Raw genomic sequence first — 16,640 nt, forward strand, 5'->3', positions numbered from 1 at the left:
AGTGGGCTACAACTCTGGCACTTCAGTGTTGCTAGCTCAGGCTAGCAGGTTTGCCCGTTCAATAAATTTGCTCCATACCTGACATTACTGAAATGAAACTTGACATTACTGAAATGAAACCTGATATTACTGAAATGAAACCTGATGACTGTACAAGCTATTATATATTTTAATAGTCACCAGTTTTGTTTTAACATAATATAGCATATGTAAAAGAAGCCAGTTTTTATTATGGTATTGTATAGTTGTTTATGACTGTGGTCTTGTTTCCTTTTGCAGAGAAACTGGTCATCCATAGGAATAGCTTTTATTAATGATTTGTCTTGTGCTTGTCATTAATTAGCAGCTGACACCTTTTCCAGCCAGTCTTTATTCCTAGAATTACATCATATGACAAACACATCTTAACATCCTTTGCTGTTGATGCAAGGTCTAGAGAATTCAGAGTTATTCAAGTTCCTGTTGGTAATTTCTTGTCATCATACCGTGGCAAATCCTTTATGTTAAATTGCATCAAAGCTATATTCTGTATATTTACTCCTTTTGGATATATTCAAGTTGTCATAACCATAGTTATAAAAAAAGGAGAGTAACAATGGTTAAAATAAGGGAGACAAGTCTTTTATTAGGCAAATATAGCTGGAGAAAAACATGCTTTTTCTAAATATTATTGATTGATAGCATCAGTAGCTGTTAAATTCTGTTATTTTCTCTCTACACTGTTTATAGAATCCTTTTTGATAGTATAAAGTTTGTTTTCTTTATGATTATGTTATTTTCTATTTGTTGAACACTGAAAGATGACTCTGTTTATTTTGCACGGTAATTCCTTGATTTTAACCAACACAGAAAACTCATTTATGCATTAATCACTCTGTTTCTGCTTATTTAAAATATCGATGGTTCTCCTGTAGTTAACAATTGCATTTTTTGTAGTGGCTTCTTATTTTCTTTGAGACTTGATGGACTTCAACCTCTTCTGTATTTTGAGAGTTTTCAGTCAAAGTTTTGAATGTCTGCTGGCAGAAATGGATTTACTGAAGAACTTCAGCAGTTGCAACTATTTCAAGTCAGCTGCATTGTATTTATATTTTATTGGATATGGTAGAGAAGTTTAACATCTTGAATCAAGAATTTCTATCACCTCGTCTTTAGTTTATCTTTGCTCCAGTGAGATACTGATCTTTTTTTTCTGGGAATGCCTGTTTCACTGGTGACCTTGTTAATAACAGGAGATTTTTTGATGCTTTTGTCTAGCACCACTTCATTTTAATTTCACAAATTGCATTTGGAATTTTCCTGAGAATTCTGGGTGTTATTTTGTAAATCTATTTTATATGGGAATGAAAATTAATTTTTACTGCAGGATCTTATTTTTAATTTGTGCAACTTGAAAAGTTTCAATGCCCTCTCACTCATCGAAAGTTTATCTTCCATGTAGTTAATTTGTAATTCCTTATTACAGCAATCTAAGTATGTCTCCACAGTCCCTCAAATCTGCATTGTCATTATGTTTTACAGACATTATGTGCTTAACTTTACTACCCTGAATTGTCTTTCATTCCAAGTAGTATGGCAAATATTCCTACTATTTCTTGTGACATGTTTGCTCTCTTAGCATGCGCTAAGAAACAGGGAAGCAATCTGGAAAAAGACTGTTATAAAAAGGGCAGTGGTGCAATAGGTGGTGGCAACATACTTCCTTTGTTAAACAACTACGAAGAGCTTGCCTTGGTGTAATTTGACCACAGTTTTTAAGTGGCTGCTTGAACAGAACGCAGATACTGCTACTTGTATTATAGGATCAGGAGCTATGTCTGGGAAGGACCTCAACAGATAAGGCAGAACATCCATTCTCCCAGAACGTAGTCCACTGCAGATAACTTGCTCATGTTGTCTCTTTCCTGATTTGTCCAAAAACAAAGATTCCTCAGTCTTTTCAGGTGAACTATTACACGAGTTTAATTTGTGATGGGAAAATGTTTCCTTTTGTATAACTTATTTACCTTCTGCAATTTCAATACTGGGTCAAGTGGTTTGGCTCTATATTTGGCTAGAATGTGTGATACTAGTAGGGAATAATACATTGAAAGAGGTTGGATGCCTGGGAGCCTGACATGCATAGAGAGTCTTTCCAAGGAAAGTGTCTACTCAGAAGACAATGTAGAGTGATGCTGTGAGAAGAATTTAAGATGCTGCAGTGTCTGCTGAGGCCAGAAGGCAGGGGTAGAGCTGCAGTGTAGCAAATTATACCCCGGTTGTAAACCAGAATCTTGAAGTCAAGAATATGAATGACCTGAACCATAACAAGGCAGTCGGGCCTGAAGTGTTGTAAAAAAACATCTTGTGTTTTATCAGGTTTATATAATCAAAATGAAAGATTCTGAGTTTTAGCATAAAGGACTGCCTTTCACTTCAGTAAAGGATATCAGGGTAGGAGCAGCTTCTTGCTTAGGGAGAGCAGAGATGGTTTGGGCTCCTGAATTAGTGAGAATGGGGGAGTAATCCAAGGAATGGCAGCTCAGCAGTGAGAGGAAGAGCACTAGGAAGAAGAAAATAACGAAGAAACAATGGCACAGTGTTTAATGAGTCATCTGTGGGGGATGGAGAGATGACAGTTGCATCTAGTATTAATTAGAAACTTTAAGCCTGTTTTGCTGGAACAAATTAGTCAGGAGGGTCAAAGGTATTTATTTACATGACCCACTGTACAATACTGAATAATTAAAGTCTGACCATTCAGAGACACCCAAACATCTGTCAACAAGCATTCACATCTAAAAAAAAATCTGAACCCCAGAAGTTTAAACCTTTATTAGCCACAAAGAAAAGAAAAAAACAGGGAAAGCTTACTTCCTCTCTCCGTAGCTGCAGTACTGGCTGTTAGTTTGGTTTTGTATTTTATAATAAGGGAAACTGTTCTATTTGGCAGCCTTTTAGGTGGTATTACAGATGGTAATAACTGTTCTTTTTGGATGAGGAAGTTAGGATGATGAGCCAGAGTTGACATTATTACTGTTGTGGTAAAACCTGAACCTGCCTCCTCAATGATAAATTATGAGATATACACACAAAGGGGTGAAAAAAGCCAAGTTAGGAAATGCATCTTCTGTTTCTGCTCCGACTTTAATTTACAGCATTGCTGTTAGAGGAGCAGTGTGCCTGTAACAAACGTGGATAGAGCCTTCCTAAATCTGCATTCGCGAAACCTAGCCATGATGATGATGTTAGAGGAGACTGAGGATAGCACAGGGTGACTTCAAGATTTGGCTTTTACAACCATTTACCTGTTCAAAAGCATTGCTTTACTCTGCCTTCCTGTCTGCACTTTTAGTCTTGCATCAGTGCTGCCAAAACGAGTGATCTAGCCAACTAAGACGTAAGCTGAAGGCATAGCAAGGAGAACCAGAATGAAGAAGACATTGGGAAAGAAGAGGAGCACAAGTGAAAAGGCATGATGGCAGAAATGCAAGTTGTCTTCCAGCAGCTGCATTTGCTGAAGCTGGAGGAAGAGTCAGTGTCATGCACACACCCTATCTAGGCACTGCTCTAGTCCATGTGTTTCTTGCACTGAGGAAAGAAGACCCAGAGGGGTCACAGAGGGTGTGTTTGCCACACAATCTTTCTGCGGTCCTTTGATGGCTACCTGGAGAACTTCCTAGATTTAATCTTCTCTGATTTGTATAGATAATACTGTTTGGCAGCTTGCTGAACACTGATGTTTTCTGGCTGTTGTTTCCCTGTCTGAGCTTCTCTCAGGGCAAATGCCTTTGAATATCAGATAATCAGATAATACGAGCAGCTATTCCTATTACAGTTTGAGAGCCATGCGTAACTCTTTGAATGCTGTGATTTGTCATGCCACTGACTGTGTTTTATTTAAAGAACCATTACACTTTTATTTGAGCTTAAATGGATAGAGGGTAAATATCAACTACCCTTCATTAACCATAATCTTCCTTACCTTGGGAAGAAACCTTAACTTTATAAGACAAATGCGGAATTGTTTTTGTTGGAAGGGACTTCAAGACCATCTAGTTCCAACACGCCCCTGCTATGGTACAGGGACTTCCTTTAGACCATGTTGCTCAATGTCCCATCCAGCCTTGGCTTGAACACTTACAGGGAAGGGAAATCCACAACTTCTACTGGAAACCTGTTCCAGTGCCTCACTACACTGTTTGTAAAAAAAGAAAATTAAATCGTGAAACCTTATCTAGTTTTTATGTTGTTGCATCTCTTTTAGAACTAAATGACCTCTCTACCTTTCTTTTTTTCCCTGATGTTCAAAACAGTGGGTCTGGCTGGACTTCCACACAGGACACAATCCCTGTGTTTCTCTTCAGCCAGTAGCAAATGTGCACTTCACCCATATTTAATTAGATATTTCATTTCCATCCTAGAATCTACTAAGTAGTTCCCCCTTTACTGCAAAATTACTGCATATCTTCTTCATATCAGCTGAGCTGGACTTTTGTGCTTTGGACAACTTGAGACATGTTTCTGCCCTTAGGGCCAGGGCCTTGGTGGGAGGCACAGCCCTTTCACTTCCTTGGGCTTATAGACAAAGCCAGCTGATATTATATGAAAAGATTTGAAGAAAACCAAAGACTTTTTTCATTTTTATTCAAATTTCTTCTTCACTTTGACTGGAAATAAAAGCTTTTTCAGTGACATTAGATAGAAGAAATGCAAAGAAAATGGGTTTTGGGTTTTCAGTTTCTTTTGTTTCTCAAACGTCAGAGGAAAACATTTTTATTTCATTATGAAAATGAAAAGTTAGGACTCTTTTAAATAATATAAACATTTTTCTTGTGAAATAATGAGCAGTTTCAAACTTATTTTGCTGGAATACTGTGGCTTGAAAAGGGCAAAGAAGCAATGGAAGCTATTGTACCTTCGACGTAGAAGACAAAAGTGTTTTGGGGCCCAGGAGGAATTAATTGGTGCCTAACTAAGGGCTGGGGACTGTTTTGTAGTTAGATCTTCCACAGCCCTGAAAGAAGCAGTTTCTTCAATTTAGCCACATAAATACGTTTACCACCTATGAACTCTATCAACAAGAGCAGCTGCAGCTTGGGGGGAAATAAAAGGTGCAATTGTAGAGGGGCAGGAGACTGCTGGGTGGGAGTCTGTGGTGATGACTTTATTGGAGACAGACCGATGGCTCAAAAATGCACTCTAAATCATTTTAGCAGAGTAGTCAATGATGGAGGTGTGAATAAACTCAAGAAAAATGAAGTTTGAAAACATTTAGGATATGCTGTGATGCAAATGTGCTTTCATGACAATGAATCTCTGCGGTTGTGAAGCATTGAGATCCTGGGTAGGTCATGGTCATTGTGAAAGAGATGTGAAACAGAAAAGCTTTCAGAACACCGCAGCAAGAGGTAAAAGGATTGTGTCACTCTTTTCTCCTGTTCTGCTTTTCTTCTCTTCCTAATTTGGTTACTGTTTTCCTCCTTGCTGTCTATCTCCATCACTTGTATTCTTTGTATTCACTTGGCCTGCTTTGAGTGCCCCAAATAAATTCCAACTACACTTTTGGATTAAAAAAGTATTTCCTCTACTACATTTTCCTTAGACAGTGTAATTTGTCTTAAAGTGTTTTTGGTATATGACAAAATTGAATTAAAATGTTGACCCTATAATATTTTAATAGTTCCAAGTTGTCTTATCACTTTCTTATAAGTATATACATTGTAGAGATAAAGGTATTTCATTTTCTTATCTTCTTTCTTCACAAATTACTAAAATTTTAATCACAGCAATAGTCTTTGTGCTTCATCTTTGATCAGCTCTTTTCTGCATTCTTTTTACGTCTGTTTTCTTTCATTTTGCAATTGGCACTGGCAATTGCAGATATTATTTTTGATTTCTAGCTACACTTCCCAATTCCTGTGAGATATATTGTAGTCTTTTGTTTCCAGTGTGGAGTCATCTCTATGAAAGGGGCATCATTTACAACTTCTGTAAGCTCTTGCAATAACAACAGGAAGGAAAATAATATTTTGAATATATTCCAGTATTCAACAGGTACATAAGTTTGGACCTCAATCAGCACAGATACTGTGAAATATAATGTAATATATCAATTAAATCACTGTATTGCTTGTTTCTTCTTTTTAACTTTTTGTTTGTTTGTTTGTTAAAGGAAATCAAGAAAATTCTGTAATTATTTGTAACATATATATATGGTATAGTTTCTTTTCCAATATAGTGATTACACTCAGTAACAGCTTCTATGTTCTCACTATTGCTGTTGGTATATGCGTTCAATTTGCCTCCTGATAGACAAGGTGAGGAAGGAGCAGGTAAGACTAAAACATCACTCTGGAAGTAGCGGTTTGACTTCTACAGAAGGCAGCAAGGAGATAGGTTTGCGTCAAAACTGAATTTTATTCAGTGGTTTCATATAAACATAAAGAGCAGACATAGGATTGTGCAATTTTCATAAATCAAGTAGTTGAAACCATTTCTTATTTCAATTTCAAAAGCATATACCAAACCCCAGAAATTAAACTAGTTGCAGGTACATTCCAGATAATCTTCCGATTTTAGGTTTTAGTTCCAGTTCCTGTACAAATTTTCTGCCTAAATATTGTTTCACCATTTTGGCATGAATAATTCATCAGTTTGGAAAGAATTGTAGGGTATTTCCACTCAAAGAGGAAACTGAAAATGCAGCAAGGTATTTTTTGATGCAATCTAGGGCCTTTAGAGAGGCTGAGCATATTTTTATGAGTATATTTGAAATCAAGTAACAGGAGCAAATTTCTGTGTTCTCAATTCCGAGCTTTTTTCAGCACAGACAGCCAAAAGCTGGTTTGCTTTTGTTCATGGTCGTGTCGTGTTCCTGCCACTCTTTCACCGGCAGTGTCTTGCTTTTTTTTTTTCCCTTGACTTATTTGTCTGCATCTGCAGAGATTCTCTTCACTGCTCTATTTGTTAAAAATATGCATTCACGTGTGTGTGAATGCCTAGACGCACTCACACACACTGCTCTGCATTCAAATCAATCCCATACCTCTGTGCCATTTCCCACACTCAGAGTGATCTCATGAGACGATATAGTTGAGCTGTTGCCCCACCCTTGGTGGCTTAGTCCTTGTGTGACTGATTCGCTGCTATTTTAGCCATTGCAGAAGAACAGGGTCCCTCTAAATTGTTTCCTGAAATAGGCTGAATGGAAAATAATTATCATGCCAGCAACTGCATTGAAGTGCTGCAATTGCCCACAGATCAAAGACTCATTCACTGGGAACTTAGCTGATGGAGAACTACAGAATAATCTTTATAGCTCTATGTTAGGAAACCAAGTAAAACACAGGTTTTAGTTCTGTTTCTAGGATTGCTCGTCAGTGAGCACTGGATTGTCTAAATGCCACATATTTTAATGACATTTTTTAGTAAAAATTTCAGGTCAGCTTTTCGGATTTTGTCCACTGGGTCTCTAGTGAATTTGATTATTATTTTCGTTATTTAATTCCAAAGTTTTTATTGAACTGCAGGCAGATAGTACCTAAAGATAGAATTAGGGCCCAGATTGCCAGTGTATTACTGGTTTACGGAGATATACAACTGGTTATGGTGTGTTGAGACTAAGTCTAGCATTACCTTAAAGTTTGCTGCAAGTGTTCTGCTTTAGTAGACTCTTTCCATTGTTTAAAATTTCAAGAATAAAAATTTATTTTGTTGATTTTTCAGTTTTGTTTTCTGATGGAATTTTAAAAGGCTGTTTTGTAGATTCTTTTCTCCTGAATCCCATAACTGTCAGCCCTTATTTGTGACACACATTTGAAATCTGTATAGAGAGTTTTCCTTCCCTTGCACAGAATGCTCCTCATGGCTGGGTATATGTTTTCCTCTGGCTCTCATATGAAGAAGTATTTTTGTCAGTGCAACTTATAAGCTTGTTTGAAAGTGCTTAGACAGTTATAGCAGTAAATATAAAATGCACATTGATCCTTGGAGCTAGTCTTCTTTTTGATGATGAGCTCTATTTAATTTATACCAGTAAAATAATCTGTTCTTTTGTGATGTTCCTTACCATGGAACAGGTAAAGTTATACTTTCAATTCAATGATATTATCTATCATGGGTAGGGACCTTGTATTTTACATACTCCTTCACTTATTTTTTTTATAATCTGCATTTCTGCAAGGTAATGAACAGGCAATTTTTAGAGTTTAGGTTATGTATGCCTAGGTAATACATGTTATTTCATCTTGTTTCTTTTTAGCTTCTGTCTTTGAGTGCTACCAAAAACACGTTCCAGAGTTTTGCTTATTTTCCTCAAAGCCAGAAGCTTCTGAACCAGTGAAGGATTTGTTTCATGCTGTGTCACAATTTTGTGTTGCCATTGTTAATATGACAACATGATGATATGAGGTTTAAATTGGATTTTGGGAAAAGTTTCTTCCTCAGAAGGGCTGTCAAGCACTGGAACAGGCTACCCAGGAAAGTGGCTGAGTCACCATCCCTGGAGGTCTTTAAAAGACGTGTAGATGTAGCATTTGGGGACATGATTTAGTGTGGACTTGGTAGTGCTGGTTTAACGACTGGACTTGATGATCTTAAGAGTCCTTTCTAACCCAAATGATTCTATGATTTCCCACCTGCATTTATGTAGATTGAGATTTAGGACAAGACTGGTCTGACCTACTTGGATGTGTGGGAAATGCAAAAGGGTTTTGGATGTTGCTACCAGTAGAGTGAGGAGAGCATGAAGTGTAAGCAGATGCAGGTGGTAGTAGGGGAGGGGGCAAAGAAACCACTAAAATGTACTGCAGAGCTCCTGAATAGTCACTGCTTCCTATTACAAGCTGCTCTTCTGGCAGAGGTGAGCCAACTAGAGCTAGAGCATTAACTCTACCCTGGTTAGATGCCAGACTACGTTGCGGTAAAGTAGCATACCCAAAAGAGTACTTTTCTTTCCCAGAGTAGTACAAGAAAGTGAAAGAGAAGAATCAGAGTCCTAAGGATCTCTGATGATGTGATTCTCAGCCTGTTGGTGAGAATATTAGCTACATACTCCAATTGTGTAGGTTGTGTCAGGGTCAGAACTGTCTTTTGCTTCTTGGAAAAAAAATTCAGAAAGTGAGATGGAAAGAGACTTTTGTTAACAGTAGCAGAAATTTTCCCATGGTGGCATCTGGTTCATGATTTCTTAGCAAAGTAAACCGTGCTCTGCACAGTTGGCTATGTTGATCTAAGGCCTCCAGGGATTTGACCTGTCACCAGCAGAGAAGGTTATCATTTTTATGAAGTATTTCAGTTACCTCTGTCCTTCAGTCTGTTCCACCTCTCACTGTGGCATGGCCATTGCATCTCTTCTGTCCTTTCACTAGGAGTAATGATGAGGATGGGATGGGTCACTAAAGCAGCTCTTTACTGACTATAAATGTGTATACAGGGAAAATTATTTCTGTTAAGATTCTTTCCGGAACCATACAAACCCAGATGTTACAATGGCAGAGAAACATATGCTATTGAGGAATGACACAGCACTGTGGATTATCATCATATGTTTTCCCACTAGTACTCTCAAAAAGAAAGATATTAAACGCTGAAATACAAGAGCGAGCTCAATGGAGAATTAGGATATTATTGGCATATGGCTCTATAGTCACTATACTGTGGAATGGAAGGATGCAGGGATGTAAGGGCAAGTGGCTAAGGAAAAAAATAACAAAATTTCCTAGGTGAATTATAGTAATTTCTTGTCTGGTTCTCCCACCATCATTGGGCGATCCAAAATTGTTTCCATCATTTTAGCTTCAGAGTGATTATTTAATTGTGGAAGAGTCTCAAAATAGACCATCCTGACAGGATGCTTCAGCTGATAGACATGGCTGAGGACATATTCAGTTTCCTAAAGTAAAATCTCAACCATTTAAACTTTGACTGGAAAGTTTGAATACATCTTAGGACACACAATATAAAAAACCCCCAAATCTAAGTATTTATTTTCAACTTCTTCTGCAGTATTTTAAAATATATTTGCTACATTTTCTGAATATTTTTAAGTCTCCAGTCAGGATCAGTAACAGGCACTACTGCAAAAGATATCAAAACAGCCCTGAATTCACTGACTGAACTCCCAGTGCTGCAAGGCTGTTTGTACAGGCAGACATTTGTGCTAGCAGTAAGATTCTTGCAGGACTGTGTCCTTAGACAAGAAGTAATATATCAAATAAAAGAAAAGGAATCAGTGAAATATAAATGGTCTTGCCATACATTTGTTTCTATTGTTGCTATAGATGAGGATGTTCATAGCATCTAAAGGACTACATTTTTGGCTTCAGCACAACAAGCTGTTTTATGTGTGAGCTGTATGTAATTATATTGAAAACAAACTTTGCTTCAAGAACATTTTTGGCTCCAATGTGCAATAACACAAAGGGCCTTTGTTCGGCTCTCAGCAGAGTTATTTATGGATTGCAAAGGACTTACTAAAGGACAGTTTCATCTAATGGTATTTTTCCATGGACTCAAATTTAAATGTAGTTACTTATATTCATATTAATCAAAATTATTTATATGATCAACCAGACAAAGATTTCTGAAACTAGAAATGGGATTGCTCTACAGATTCAGACCTGGAACAGCAATATGGAGTGGTTTTCAGATCCAAAGCTTTAAATGAGCCAGAATGGAAAACAACAAAAGGCTTTGCATAATTCACATCAATTATAATCATCTTCACTTGAATTGAAAATGAGGCTCTTGGACTATTAAATGGAAAAAAAAAGAATCACAGGGAGCAGAGGGAGCTAACTGTCTACTGGGAAAAAGGAATCCCAGGGCAAAGTGGGCTTCAGCCAGAAGATCCTATAGGACCTTAAGAAACTAGGCAAGGGCACTGTGCTTTCCTCTGACTTGCCTAAACATTAAAAGATTACTTTCAGAAATCCTGCTTTCTTCAGATTTTTCCTGCCTGGCCTGTGGGACTTGGGAAGCATCCAATGACAACTTTCTGTTCTACTTCAAACTCAGCATGACCATGGACAAGCTCTTTAGGGCCATAGTCAGACCACTTGCTGTCAGTACAAACCTTTGGTTTTGCAACTGCTGTGGCATCAAGGTTTAAGAGTGTGCCACTCAGCAATTCAGAGCACTGTTTTTACAAGACTGGAAGATCCAGGTTCCAGTGGCACCAGTGGAGGAAGTGTTTATACTGAAGTAAACTTACGTGAGCCAGTATGAATGTAGCCCCTGTTCATTCTTTTGCTTTGGCCTCCCAGATGTTGAATAGATGGTCAGTAGTTTTTTACCTCACTGGTTTCCTGTAAAATTAAAGACTTTAAAAGAATATGGAGCACTGAGGCATTGCAAGAGAGGAGGTTATATAAATGGAATCTAATTGTATAAGCCTCTTCGGATAAATTGCACTTTCATTTCCATAGCCTTCTGCTACATGCTTGTTGTAAAGAATAGATGTTATTCGAGATGATGAATCCCAGTCTTTTCTTTTCTCAGTGAAGAATTTTGTTTGGGTCATGCAAACTGCAGGGTCACATTGATTCAATCCAAAATTGCAAACAGTGAATGCTTCTAAACACTGAGGCCAGTTTTCTGAATTTCAAAATTTCTTTACTATAGCATTTCCCTCCTTGACATTTCCAGGATCCACTGGGGCCTATTGCTAGCATCTAACTCGAAGTTCGTTGTCACTCTACAGGGAATGACAACAGACACTGGATGGAAGGACCAAATTGGCATTATCACCAATACATTGTTTAAAACTATTCATGGGCATCATGCTGTTCTTTAGGTTTAACCAAATAGTTAACTGTAATAATTAAGTGTTAATTTATTCTGAACCAAACGCACTGTATTCTAAGCAGGTTCTCGCTGTTCTGAGTGATCCATTACATTGTTCTGTTGTTTCCTTTAGAAACCACTGAGAGACAACAGGGTTTCATGTGGAAAATATTACTGTCTTTCCTGTGCAAGGAAATCTTGAGCTGTGAGTATTACGCATTTTATTATTTTAATAGATTCCATTAATCAGATAGATGAAGATTAAAACAAAAATGTCACCATGTACTCCTCTAAATGAATGTGACTTTTGCTGGTTTTTTTGAAGATTGATGTAGAAAAAAACTTAAGAATGTTCTACCAGATGTGTCTGCAAAGGACCGTTTATAGCTATAGATGCCAGTAGGACTGAATTAATGAGTAAGTTTGTCACATGCACAACACACATTTAGGCACTAATTTTAGAAATGAGGCCAGTATATTAGGACAAAAGAATGAAAGAGCTTTGCTTTATTAGAGTTATTGCAGCTAACTAGCTACTAATGGAGTAGGCTATGTTACTCAAAAATATCTCTGTGCTTCAGATAAATAACTGTTAACCAGACACCCTTCTAAAACAGATCCTGTTCTAGCCAGACTATTAAGCTGAGCCATGAACAGTAAGACATACCCAGTAGTGAATGCAATCCATCCTTACTTCTAGAACCTCTGCTTTATTTAGCTACCTTATGCGACTGTCTGTTTGCCTTGATCCTGGCTACTCAGCTGTGCTGCGGGGACTCACACCAGCCCAGAGGTCTGGAGTGAAACACATTGGTCTGTCAGCATTGGATGCTCACCCGTGTGATATGCCAAATTACTAGCAACCGAAGGAAATAGTAATTTAGATCTATGATTTTTCTGCATATATTAGTGAGAACAGAATAGCTAATCAGGTTTGCAGAGGATTTCTGAATGGTTTATGCATGAAGCTTTGGACCAAGGACCAAATCCTTGTTCAGTCAATTTTCTGCATACATTTTTAAAAGTGCTGGCAATTACTATTTGGACATACTCCTATGTACTTTCTGTCTCCAGCTGAGGACAACTTCTGGACACAGCTTTTTGGGAACACCTTAGGGCATTCAGCTAAATATTCTGGTAAAAGTTACAAGTAAAAAATCAAAAGTCTGATTTCCTACTCTGTTTCACCTTGGGCAGTTCATAACAATTCTGTTCAGCATAAGTAATGCATAAACTGATTTTAATTCTTTACTTTCTTACTTGTATGCAGCCTTCCTTCCACAGGCTAGCATGACAAGACTGATGAACTATTTTAATTTTCTAATCAAAGGCAACTGTCCTGGCCACCCTCTCTCACCTTTGCAATATTCTATATTCCCACGTGTGGGAAGAAGCTGATGGGTAAGAGTCAGGTGTATTATCTTTATGACACACAAGGATTGCTTCATTTCTAGGCAAACACATCTAATCCACTTTCTGCCCTTTTGTGCTGCTGTATGAGTGTGAGCAGAATGGAGTGTGAACAGCGTCAGGTCCAAAAAAAAAAAGCAGATTGCCTTTCAAGTCAATGGTGCAAATAGTAATTATCTTTAAGAGTCCTGTCTGCCTAGCAGAACCAGCAGAACCAGTCACATTAAACACAGGCATAGCAGTATTAAAGTAGGATGGAATAACAATTATTTCTCTGAGACCAGAATTCTCATATCGATAGAAGAATTAGGAAAAACAGTAGAAAGTTTAAAGAACATAGCCTCAATTTGCTGTTCAGTGATGGGGCAGTCTTGCCAGGATAACACAACGAAACCTGGCAAGGTCTAGCCTTGCAGAAAGCAGTGGCTACAGAGGCCACAGCTTTTCATGCTTATCAAATCTAAATTCTACCCTGCTGTGTGGTAGATGCAGTGCTGTGTAGCATTTAATATTGCACACAGTGCCTCTTTGCATCTATCCTGTCCCTGTTCCAGCTTTTTTCTCCACTGTCCCGTTCCTTGTAAATTTAAAATGTTTGTCTACATTGTATGCCATTTGATTGTTTAAAATAAAAGTGGATCTGGCTATTTTCAAGGAAAAACTTCCATCCAGTCCATTTATTCTGGCAGTAAAATAAGACTGAGACAACAGGAGATTTAATTAGCTTTTACAGTTCTTGTAAAGAAAACACTTTCTTATTAAGTAACAAATACAGGTATAATTAAGTCTGTTCTGAAATTAAGTAGGAATTAACAGCTGTTCTGATTTCTGTCTGCATACCCAAGCCTGAGAAGCCATTTGAGGTTCTCCCTTACCCGGTGCTGTATCTATGCACGGAGCCGCCTGGAGGCAGCATTCACACAGCTTGCTACAGGCCTGTCTTTGGAGAGTACACTTTGCTGGGGTTTCATCATACAGAAAAAAGCTAAGAAGAAATTACACAGTAAGAAATATGATTTTTAAAAAGCCTTTTTCTTCAAAGGACGCATCTTTGATTTTCCATGGAGCTGTAATACTGTGATGCTCCTGAGAAGTGCTTTGTTGCAGAAATGTTTGTAGGAAGAGCCAGCAGGATCTTCCAGCATACCAGCTGACATAATTCATACAAACATGCAAGCTTTTTTTCATGGGGCTGAAGAACGCTGTTGCTTGACCTAAATTATTGTAGAGTCTTTTTATTCTTGTTTTTTTCTTGGATGAAACTGACCTATTCTTTGTTTGTTTGATTGATTAGAAATAAAAATTGATAACGGAATTTCCCTCCCACATTACATTTGTCACTTCATCTCTCTCTTCAATTGCACTGAAACAATGACATGCAAATGTTTGCAAATGAATGCTACAAAACATTTTTGAACCACCCAGAGACAACTTGTAAAGCTTGTAAAGCTTCGTTTGATGGGTGTTTGCTGTTGCTTTGTTAATTGTCAGATAAGAGTCATGCTTCTACCTTCCAAACATACATTTCTCAACCTGCTTTGAAACTAATTTCATAGCAACTACTGTCCACCATTATTGCATCAAGTCCTATTATACAAATTTGTTTTTCTTTTCAGATATTCCACTTTACTGGACACAGAAGCTCTGAGGTGAAGTTGACCAAAATATATGGGAAGTTCATCTGCAGATTCCTAATGTTGGGATGTAATTGATTGCTATCTGTCTCAGGAGTTGTACATATAGAGGTATAGTATACACCATTAAAAAAATTTAGTATCATGATTCCATAAAATTTATGACAAATACCATCTCTCTCAATAAAGTGGAACATAAAGGAAAGGTAGTGAAGAATTTTGTAGCAAAGCAAGTTGCTGAAATAATATATGAATCCACTTCTTTTGATGTTAAGATTTAAAAAATGTCACTGAACCTGCTACTGTGTGTATAGAAAAAGAAGGCAGAGTCACAAACTGCTTTAGGAAGAAATTTTGGTACCTGAGGATGTCAGATTTGGTAGGATTTTTAGAAAACTTTCTCTTCAAAAGAACAAGGGGAAAAAATTATGTTTTCTGTAAATTTGGGAGTAACAAAATTTACAGAAAACATAACTTTATTACTCCCAAATTTCCTTCTTTACAATAACCCTTGCATTCCTGTGGTTTACAAATAATCAGGCCAACACCTGAGATTACACAGAGGGTCCTGACATTCAGCCACATGAGTAAAGATTTATTCTTTAGATAGCAAAGACTTTGGGTTTTCACTTCTGGATCTTCACTTCTGCTTGCAGGTAAAAAAAGCATAGAGATAGGAAGAGATCTGATGGAGGTGATCTCTGGATTTATGATGAACTATAGACTCAGAGGCCGCAGGGAAAGGATGAATGAACAAGGTCTGTTCGATTGAGAGAGAAACAAGGAATGTATGTAAATCTTCAAATGTGTGAAAGACTTCAGCAAAGATAAAGTGAAGAAATTCTTCATGTCTCCAATGAGCTGAAAAGAAATAATGGATTTAAATTCCATCAAGGAATATTCAAATTAGGAAAAATGTGTTAAGAATAGTGAAGTAACCAGACTGCCTGGCACTGGCATGGAAGCTCCATCATTAGATGTATTTCCAAACAGGCCTTAGGGTACCAAATACAGGACCTAACCTTCTAAAACCCTGTTCACTTCCTATCTAAGTTTTCAGATAGGCTTTCTAAGGAAACAAATTTCCTAGGACTGTGCTGTCAGCCTGTCTTATTTCTTTAACAAGTCACATAATTAACCATTAGAGGATGGTGAAGGGCCTTGAGGGGAAGCCATATAATGAGAGACTGAGGTCACTTGCTGTGTTCAGCCTGGAGAAGAGGAGACTGAGGGGAGACCTCATTGCAGTTACAACTTGCTTGTGAAGGGAAGAGGAGGGGCAGACACTGATCTCTTCTCTATGGGGACCAGTGACAGAACCTGAGGGAATGGCCTGGAGTTATGTCAAGAGAGGTTTGGGTTGGATATTAGAAAAGAGGTTCTTCACCCAGAGGGTAGCTGGGCACTGGAACAGCCTCCCCAGGGAAGTGGTCACAGCACCAAGCCTGACAGAGTTCAAGAAGTGTTTGGATAATTTTCTTGGACATGTGGTGTGACTCTTGGGAATGGTCCTTTGCAGATCTAAGGGTTGGACTCAATGACCCTTGTGGCTCCCTTCCAGCTCACCATATTCTGTGATTCTGTGAAAGCTGTAACACATCTAACAGTTCCTATGTGCCTCACTAAGATGTTACACAGAAAGAAATGGGAAATAAAGCTTGGTTGGCTTTGCTGCTTGGTGGTTTTTTGGGTTTGGGGGTTTTTTTAAGGCAGGGGGTGTTGGATTTTTTTGTTTCGTTTCATTGGGGGTTTTTTTGTTAGTTTGGGGTTCTTTAGTGATCAGTGAAGAACCCTGACAACTTGTTTTCATCCCACTGTCAATTTCTGGAT

General features: G+C 37.9%; 1 long non-coding RNA gene across 1 annotated transcript; it reads left to right on the plus strand.

The window, feature by feature from the left end:
* The first annotated feature begins 14,026 nt into the window (after nucleotides 1-14,026).
* On the plus strand, nucleotides 14,027-15,642 carry LOC116780764. The gene is made up of 3 exons (XR_004354615.1): nucleotides 14,027-14,179; nucleotides 14,793-14,921; nucleotides 15,467-15,642. It is a non-coding gene; the product is annotated as an uncharacterized LOC116780764 (long non-coding RNA).
* The last annotated feature ends 998 nt before the right edge of the window (nucleotides 15,643-16,640 follow it).

Source organism: Chiroxiphia lanceolata, chromosome Z (genome assembly GCF_009829145.1).
Source record: "Chiroxiphia lanceolata isolate bChiLan1 chromosome Z, bChiLan1.pri, whole genome shotgun sequence".
NCBI classification, from domain to species: Eukaryota; Metazoa; Chordata; class Aves; order Passeriformes; family Pipridae; genus Chiroxiphia; species Chiroxiphia lanceolata.